The sequence below is a fragment of the Notolepis coatsorum genome (assembly GCF_963971535.1).
Source record: "Notolepis coatsorum genome assembly, chromosome: 1".
Taxonomy (NCBI): Eukaryota; Metazoa; Chordata; class Actinopteri; order Aulopiformes; family Paralepididae; genus Notolepis; species Notolepis coatsorum.
The window spans coordinates 209853103-209862594 of NC_140165.1; the positions used below are offsets into that span (position 1 = coordinate 209853103).

At 48.8% G+C, this 9492-nt stretch overlaps 1 protein-coding gene across 9 annotated transcripts in view; it reads right to left on the reverse strand.

The window, feature by feature from the left end:
- Positions 1–9492, reverse strand: part of fli1 (Fli-1 proto-oncogene, ETS transcription factor) — a 56098-nt gene that overhangs the window by 18437 nt on the left and 28169 nt on the right. The window lies entirely within an intron of this gene.

Below are 9492 nucleotides of genomic sequence, written 5' to 3' on the forward strand. Positions count from 1 at the left end.
ATGTCAACGTTCACACGCACAATATATGCTTACCTAGGATTTGACTTGATTCAACAACAAAGCAGTCGGAGCAATGACAAGCCGAAAACTGTCGAAATTGTAGTTATTTGAAGTTTGGATTTTTTTTTTACGACTGAGGTAGGTAAATTAAATTTCTTGAGACTAAAGTACAGAAAAAAGTACCGTTGGGTACCGGTATCGATTCACAGGTACCGGTACCGGTATCGGTTCAAATGTGAAAGGTACCCATCCCTAGCCCTCAGGGGTTACACTTGTTGGGCCACGCGTCCGCTCTGCCCCATATCTCATTGGCAGAGCGAGATGCGATAGCCAAGTATGCTATATAACGAAAGGTTATTTCATAACCTAGTTATATGAATACTGGCTGAGCGTCTCGCTCTTAGCGCCCTGAGGTCCCTTGGATGGTTTTTCCGTTTATGGAAATCGTTTTGAGGAAGGTGGAGCGTGACCATTTCCAGCGTCATATAGGGAGACGCAGGGGCGTGGCTTGGTCACGTGCAAGTGAGTGCATTTGTTTGTTTCGTGTGCACATTATGTGCAAGGAGATAAGAGGTTATCTCATTGGCAGAGCGAGACATTCAGCCAATATTCATATAACTAGGTTATGAAATAACCTTTCGGTTTCCTACTTGCTTTTCTTTTGTTTTCGTGTTATCGTGCATCTCTGTGAGCAGCGTCGTCCCCCTGGGGGGCAGAACAACGTGAAGGCAACAGTGACAGAGAACACCACAGACGCTGGTGAGCACTTACTGGGACGGGGTCAAGAGGTCACAAGTTATACTGCACCTCATATAGCGCTGTGTGTGTTTTTATGACACCTTGTGGATGATTTATTATCAATCCATGAACGAATAAGAGGCCAACGATGGCATGTTGAATGTAATGATGTTGACCCGTAAAGCCATGGTGCATCTTCAAGGAGCCTCTTAACATATTCCCTGCCAACGACGAGTATACTCGTTATTGGCTGCCAATCGTTGAACGCCAACAACGAGTATACTCGTTATTTGATCGTTATTTCTTTAATTCGATATTTCTATTCATTACAGGCGCACGGACTCGGGGGTTAACATGGGGAATCCTCATGAGAATGTAAAAGTGCAATACCGGCCGCATCACCCTAGGCGGCGGTATCGAGCACCCTTTCTACCCTTGTATCTTTCTCTGTGGGATGGCCCCAGGTCTCGGGTATCACTTTTCCTTGTCGGGCGAGGGGAGCGGTTCTCCCGGTTCCATCGAAGCGCGTCAAATATCTCCGATCCATATATTGTGGTGAATTATGCCGTCGACAAAATGGACATTGGATATACCAGATGGCGATCAAACAATTGGAATATTATTTTTGGAATACTCCCGGCCACAGGTAAGGGCGATTTGACGTACATTTTAGCTTGATCCTGGAATGCTTTCATACTGATCGGGCTGCTAACCGTTTTTAGTGTTCAATGCGAATGCCGTTACTGACAATCAAATAATCATGCATTCATGATGGAACATAATAGCTATGATGGAGATTTGATTTCGGGATAATAGCGTATACAGGCAAGGCATGGCAATGTCTATAGTGGAATGGACGTATAGGGCTTTAACTCTTTCTCACATTTTGAACAATAGATAGGTGATGTCAAATGGGCCATAGTATTGTATCCGATTCCATAGCTATAATAGAATATAGTTATAGCTCTACAAACAAGGTGACTCAGTCCTATATTTTAACGTGTGGCAATGCGACCACAGGGCCCCGTCTAATCCCCGGCGCTGAATTAGTTAAGCTCAGAGCACACATAAAAAAAACCATGACACGTTTCAACCTCCATCCATCCATCCATCAAGAATCCATTATAATCAAGACATGAATGGAAAAAGTTATTTATCTTGGAAAGAATAATGAAACAAGGTGGAGGCAGACAGTGAAGGAAAACAGTGAACCTTTATGTTTAATTATCACCATATTTGTATAGTTGGTTTTCAGGGGTGTAAAGTACTTGAGTAATTGTACTTTGTTACAATACTTAAGTTCTGTTTTTGGGGATTTGTACTTTACTCGAGTATCAAATCCCCATCAATGGAACATGAACCCGCCCATACCCATGCTGATTGGTCCTTGTGCAAGACTAGACAGCAGGGATCTTTGATTAAACACCTGCTATCAGATGAATAGACAGTCAGAGTGACAAGCTACAGAAGATGGCCACAAACGATAGTACTAGTGATGAAGAGGACAAAACGGAACATTTCATTGCCCCGGAATAAAAAATAATAATAACTTTTTAGTACTTAAGTACATTTAAAAGTAGAAACTTTTTTACTTTTACTCAAGTGTGTTCTTAGCCAGATACTCTGACTTTGACTTCAGTACGATTTTGAGACGGTAATTTCTGGGTACTTTTTACACCCCTGTTGGTTTTCACCTACAATTTACTAACTTTTCGACCAGAACACCACGTATGTAATGTGTAGGGGGGGGGGGGGGGGGGTGCTCAGTGTGCACTCAATGAAAATGTGTTCTTTTATATGTTCTTCACATAAAATAAGACCCCAAATGTATTTTCTCTTTCTTTCTCTGTGGGTGTGTTTATCTGGGAACAAAACATTAATAATTGCATTTTAATGCCACTGGTTTATGCCTTTTACTATTGTAGTTTCTTATATCAGTGTTATAGGCTGGCTGAACATTTGCAGATAATAATATATTGGTAAATGGCATATTCCAGCCGATAGTATAGTATCAGTTGGCCAACATATCCGTCTAGCCCTGTAGCCTCAATTACGTACGGCTGATATGTTTACAGTATGTTCTGTGTCTTGGTAACTGCTATATATGGAAAGAATTATCAAATAAATGTTCAATAAATCAAAACAAGCAAACATGAATGTGCGAGAGGTAACAAGATGGCCGACCTCTATGCCAAAGCACAGTCAAGTCATTGTTGTATGCCATCTTGACCTGACTATTAAAAGCCGTCCAGTGACTCACAGATGACTTCAGAATCTTCAGCTGTCTCCTGTGTGCATGTCACACTACTGCCCTCTTCTGGACACAAACAATCTTCCTAATAACAGGACCTCGGCCAACCTCTGCTTGGTTTCATTCATCATGAAGTATTCTAAATCAAATCATACCTCTGCTCCTCTTTGTGGTATAAACCAACGTCTTGACTCCAGCTCTGTGTGTTTACCATAAAGGACGCAGGCTATCCAGTCTAATCGGCCGCACAAAGAGGTTTATTGTCGCACGCGTTTCAAAACCCCACCGCTGAAAATGGGAAAACATTTCAAATCCAATCATGTCTCTCGAGGTATTTTCACAGGATGTTGTTGTGCCTCATTCTCACTTCATTCACTTCTTTTTTGTCTCTCTTAAGGAAAATGTCCACCGGCAGGGACATTTCCCGCCATTTAAAGAGACCCTTGATCTTTTTCCCCCTTCTACTTATTTCTAACTTTTCAACTTTTAACCCCAGAGTTGCCCGGGGAGAGAGAGCCCCGGACAGGAGGGGGACCGAGACAAAGACAGGACTATTTATCCCTGGAAGAGGGAGAGATTGAGCAAAAAAAAAAGAGAAAAAAAGGACGTAGCGAAAATGTATGTATAAAAAGGAGAGAGTCGAGGGAGAGGAAACGGTCGGCGATGGAGTTGATGTGAGGGAAAAAAGCAAAATAGAGGCGACGGGATGAAATCAAAAGTAGATCAAAAGAGCGAGAGACGGGAGAGTGTAAAAGAAAGAGAGATATAAAGAAAGAGGGAGAGAGAGAGAGGGGGGGGGGGGGAATAACAAGTGGTGCGGCCGCGGGGCTCAGCGGAGGCTGTCAGGTCCAATCTGGTGTGGGCCGGCAGGATAGCCAAGGAGCAGTGACTGGAGGAGAGTCCTAGGAGACTTGTGTTTCCTGCATGCCTCGCCTGCAGACAACCTCTCTTTGTTTTACTGGCCCTTTTTTCCCCTCTACTCAACCCCCCCCCCCCCCCCCCCCCCCCTCCCACCCCCACCCCCCCCTCCACTCACACACCCGCCCACCCCCACCCCCCCCTCCATCACACACACCACATACTCACCGCCCCCCATCCCCTCCACCACCCTGCTCCACCGCCCCGAAAAAAACACAAGAGGGCTACCTCCTTCCAGAAGAGAAGGGTCACAAACAGAAGGGGGTGATGGAGAGAGAGAGAGCGAGAGAGAGAGAGAGAGAGAGAGAGAGAGAGAGAGAGAGAGAGAGAGAGAGAGAGAGAGAGAGAGAGAGAGAGAGAGAGAGAGAGAGAGAGAGAACAAGAACAATACAACGGAGAGGGGGTTGAAGAAAGTTAGGAAAGGGAAGAAGAAAAAAAGAAAACAAGTCAGACGAAACACAACATTGGAATTTGAAAAGAAAACAATGGGGCCGGCTACTGTCTGGTGCAGGCTATGTGAGATGCTCAGTAATGCGGGCTTATCCACACCATCTGACACCCACTGTGGAGCTGTGAGCAACGTTAGGCCCAAGCCAAGGTTGTTCTCATTCAGCCCACAGGCCAGATCCCACGTGACATGAAGAGACGGGTCTCACAGCTCCAATGATCAAAAACAATACAGACGGTGGGAAGACGTCCTTCCTGTTTGTGATTCCTGGTTGGATTAGGTTCACCTGGCCAAGGAGCAAGGTGAGGACATGAGGATGAGAGTGTGTAGCAGTGGCTGAGGGAATGGCAAGGTGAGGACATGAGGATGAGCGGTGTAGGGAACAGCAAGGTGAGGACATGAGGATGAGCGGTGTAGGGAACAGCAAGGTGAGGACATGAGGATGAGAGGTGTAGGGAACAGCAAGGTGAGGACATGAGGATGAGCGGTGTAGGGAACAGCAAGGTGAGGACATGAGGATGAGAGGTGTAGGGAACAGCAAGGTGAGGACATGAGGATGAGCGGTGTAGGGAACAGCAAGGTGAGGACATGAGGATGAGCGGTGTAGGGAACAGCAAGGTGAGGACATGAGGATGAGAGGTGTAGGGAACAGCAAGGTGAGGACATGAGGATGAGAGGTGTAGGGAACAGCAAGGTGAGGACATGAGGATGAGCGGTGTAGGGAACAGCAAGGTGAGGACATGAGGATGAGCGGTGTAGGGAACAGCAAGGTGAGGACATGAGGATGAGCGGTGTAGGGAACAGCAAGGTGAGGACATGAGGATGAGTGGTGTAGGGAACAGCAAGGTGAGGACATGAGGATGAGAGGTGTAGGGAACAGCAAGGTGAGGACATGAGGATGAGCGGTGTAGGGAACAGCAAGGTGAGGACATGAGGATGAGCGGTGTAGGGAACAGCAAGGTGAGGACATGAGGATGAGAGTCTGTAGCAGCGGCTGAGGGAACAGCCAGCAGACATGGAAGTGGCCCAGGGTCCAGCAGGTCAGGGGCAAACACAGAGCCAGCCATGCAAACACACAGACACACAGACACACAGACACACAGACGCACAGACGCACGCACGCACACACACACACACACACACACACACACACACACACACACACACACACACACACACACACACACACACACACACACACACACACACACACACACACGCACACAGAGCGCCCCTCCTCCTCCTCCCCCTCCTTCATTTTTCCAGGCCTCTCTCTGACTGAGAGTTGAGCCAGTTTCCACTCTGGGTCTGGGGTGTGGTGCACGCTCCTGGGAGACTTAGGCTGCAGCCCAGTTAGTCAAAACAAGGCCTTAGTGCTAGAGCGCGAGAGACAGGGGGAGAGAAAGAGGAGCGAGAGAAGGAGAGAATGAGAGAGAGAGAGATAATGAACAGCCTACAGAGTGAATTGGAGAGAGGGGGGGGGGTGGTAGAGAGAGAGATAGAGAGAGAGATAGAAAGAGACAGAGAGATGAGAGAGAGAGAGAGAGAGAGATGAGAGAGGAGAGAGAGAGAGAGAGAGAGAGAGAGAGAGAGAGAGAGAAGAGAGGAGAGAGAGAGAGAGAGAGAGAGAGTGAGTGGAATCATGGACCGTTTTTAACCAGAGTCTCAGCCAAAAGCAGAGCGAGTCCCAGACAGGGTAAACTTTTTAATACCCATAATACAGGTGCTTTTAAAAGCCATCTGTATGAGACGGGGAGCCATGTGACGAACAGAATACTGGCAGGCTTTCGAGCTACACACACAATGCACAGTACAGTGTGTGTACTGTATGGACTATGGACAGCGGGGTGGGGTGGGGGTAATATAGAGGTTTTGAATTTTGGACAGTAAGAATATCACGGCATATTTGTTTTTCTTGTAATACCATCAAACATTTTTAGAAGTACAAGAGCTACATGGAACGCTCGTCTCTTGGCTGGTCTAAATGCTGTGATTATTATGCTCTTGTTTCACGGTTTCAGTGAAGTGCTTGACGTTAAGTCAAAGCTAATAGTCAATGGTTCTCTGTGTTCTCCGCTGACAGAAACAAAATGGGTAATCTATACCTTGGCACCAATTTATAGCTGTGTGTGATTTCTTTTCTTTTTTTTTCAACAGGGGTTTCCACACCAACCCCCTGACAGAATTTAGATGCAGGCGTGGCCTATAGTAGGTTGAGCCCCTGTCCCCGGTACTGTACCGTACCGGGGGACAGGGCAGCGTACTGGGGGACAGGGCCAGTGTGTGTACTGGGGGACAGGGCAGCGTACTGGGGGACAGGGCAGTGTGTGTACTGGGGGACAGGGCAGTGTACTGGGGGACAGGGCAGTGTGTGTACTGGGGACAGGGCAGTGTACTGGGGGACAGGGCAGTGTGTGTACTGGGGGACAGGGCAGTGTACTGGGGGACAGGGCAGTGTGTGTACTGGGGGACAGGGCAGTGTACTGGGGGACAGGGCAGTGTGTGTACTGGGGACAGGGCAGTGTACTGGGGGACAGGGCAGTGTACTGGGGGACAGGGCAGTGTACTGGGGGACAGGGCAGCGTACTGGGGGACAGGGCAGTGTACTGGGGGACAGGGCAGCGTACTGGGGGACAGGGCAGTGTACTGGGGGACAGGGCAGATGTACTGGGGGACAGGGCAGTGTACTGGGGGACAGGGCAGTGTACTGGGGGACAGGGCAGTGTACTGGGGGACAGGGCAGTGTGTGTACTGGGGGACAGGGCAGCGTACTGGGGGACAGGGCAGTGTACCGGGGACAGGGCAGTGTACTGGGGGACAGGGCAGTGTACTGGGGGACAGGGCAGTGTACCGGGGGACAGGGCAGTGTACTGGGGGACAGGGCAGTGTACTGGGGGACAGGGCAGCGTACTGGGGGACAGGGCAGTGTACTGGGGGACAAGGGCAGTGTACTGGGGGACAGGACCGGTACGTGGCCCTGTCACCCCTAGCAAGAGATAAAAGAACATCACATCAATCAATAGATGTTTCCATCTCTCCGTCCACGAGGGCCCATGTGGTAAATGATGGAATTACTGAGGCATTGCTGCGCAACAACGAGACACACATGGTATTCACATCCACTTTCCGACGTACAAGCCTAAATACACAGACGAACAAGTTAAACGCACACGCAGGCATGCGGGCATCCGCCCAGCACTACATACGCTTACGCCACAGAAACGGAGCAGACGCAAACTGTAGATACACACACACACACACACACACACACACACACACACACACACACACACACACACACACACACACACACACACACACACACACACACACACACACAACACACACACACACACACACACACAGGCCATAGACTGTACACACACACGCATGCATACACACACAACTTTCATAGCTGCTGCATTCCATGTTTTATCATCCCTCTCTTTTATTCATAACATTGCATTTTACACCACGCGGTCTGGAATAGATTAAAGCCGGTCTCCTGCTGAATGCTGCTGCTTACTCTACCCCAAAGAGCCTGGATGGCATTCCGCTCTCCTCCAGAGGCAATATGATCGTGAACATCTGGCAATATGGATGTGAGCAGAAGTTGATAAAGGCTCAGAGCTGGCATTTCTTGAAGCGAGCCCTTCTTTTATGGAGCACTGGCCGTGCACAGCGCCGGGATTAGGAGACACCATACGAGAGGGTCTGTGTTAGAAGAGCCCCGTGATAGGAATCACCTCTCCGTGAGGGGAAACGCTGCTGAAGGGAGGGACCCTTCTGCTCCTGCCAGTCAAATACCTGCTGCTGAGAAGCAGGAAGACCGGGTTCAGAGTCACGCGGCACAAAGCTTATCTGGCCCTGCCCGCTGGTCTGCGGGTATCAAAGTCGGTGGCTGAGAACGCGTACATGGCCTGCTAATGATCAGCACTGGGACATAGAGAGAGAGAGAGGGAGAGAGAGAGCAGAGAGGGAGAGCAGAGAGGGAGAGAGAGGGAGAGAGAGGGAGAGCGAGAGCAGAGAGAGGGAGAGAGAGGGAGAGCGAGAGCAGAGAGAGAGAGAGAGGGAGAGAGAGAGGGAGCGCGAGGGAGAGTGAGAGCAGAGAGAGGAGAGAGAGGGAGAGAGAGGGAGAGCGAGAGCAGAGAGAGGGAGAGAGAGGGAGAGCGAGAGCAGAGAGAGAGAGCGAGGGAGGGCGAGGGAGAGCGAGAGCAGATAGAGGGAGAGAGAGGGAGAGCAGAGAGAGGGAGAGAGAGGGAGAGAGAGCAGAGCGAGAGAGAGAGATAGGGAGAGCGAGGGAGAGCGAGCAGAGAGAGGGAGAGAGAGGTGAGAGCGAGGGAGAGCGAGAGCAGAGAGAGGGAGGGAGAGGGATAGAGATGGAGAGCTGAGAGCAGAGAGAAGGGAGAGGAGGGATAGAGATGGAGAGCGAGAGCAGAGAGAGAGAGAGAGAGATAGGGATAGAGATGGAGAGCGAGAGCAGAGAGAGAGAGATAGAGAGAGAGGGAGATAGAGGGAGATAGAGAGAGAGGGAGAGAGAGCGAGAGCAGAGAGAGAGCAGAGAGAGAGAGAGAGAGAGAGAGAGAGAGAGAGAGAGGAGGGAAAGAGGGCATTCTCTGACACTTATCAGCACTAGTGTTTCCTCTACTCCGCCTAGATAGGAACTCATCCTGTGAGCTCGGCTATCGCTGTTATTACAGACCATACATGTGTCTCTGCCATTAAACGCACAATCAGTGATCCTAACGTAAACAAGTGGGCAAGCCCCACCAACGAAAATAAGAAATAAGACAATGTAGACATGCTTCCATTCCCTTGATTCACAGACTAACAGTAGACCACTAAACCCGAGATCTAAATGGCATGTTCTGTGTTTTGTGGCTGTAAAAGGTTTGTTTACGTTGTAATGTTTGTAAACATTGGAGTAAAATAGAGCTTTATATTCTGATGGGTTAAGAACGTTTGCTTATTTTCCCTCTACAGATCAAACTCCTCAAGAATGGATGTGAATATTCCACACATTGATTGCTGAAAAACAAAAAGGAGTAATTGGGCCTTTAAGCCAATTTAAATTATCTGCTTGTGTTGCAGATATACTGTAGTCTAGTAATGCAATGTCAGCACAACTGCTTATATA